Raw genomic sequence first — 285 nt, forward strand, 5'->3', positions numbered from 1 at the left:
TAGGGATCACATTTTGAAATAGCTGGCACATAAAGATCTTAATTTTCAACGAGATGTGAGTTCCACACCAGCTTATAATTATAATTTGGACCAGCCAAGTCTTTTTCCAACCAATGATACAATGATTTAACCGAGAACACCCCCTTACTAGTTACAGCCGAAGCAATAGAGTCAGTATATCTCTGAATTCATAATTAAGATCTTGCTTGAGAAACAATCTCACGACATTGATCCAGTAACTCCCCAAAGAGCCTACGGCGAAAAGGCAAATCAAAACCAGATTGA

This window comes from Triticum dicoccoides, chromosome 4B (genome assembly GCF_002162155.2).
Source record: "Triticum dicoccoides isolate Atlit2015 ecotype Zavitan chromosome 4B, WEW_v2.0, whole genome shotgun sequence".
NCBI classification, from domain to species: domain Eukaryota; kingdom Viridiplantae; phylum Streptophyta; class Magnoliopsida; order Poales; family Poaceae; genus Triticum; species Triticum dicoccoides.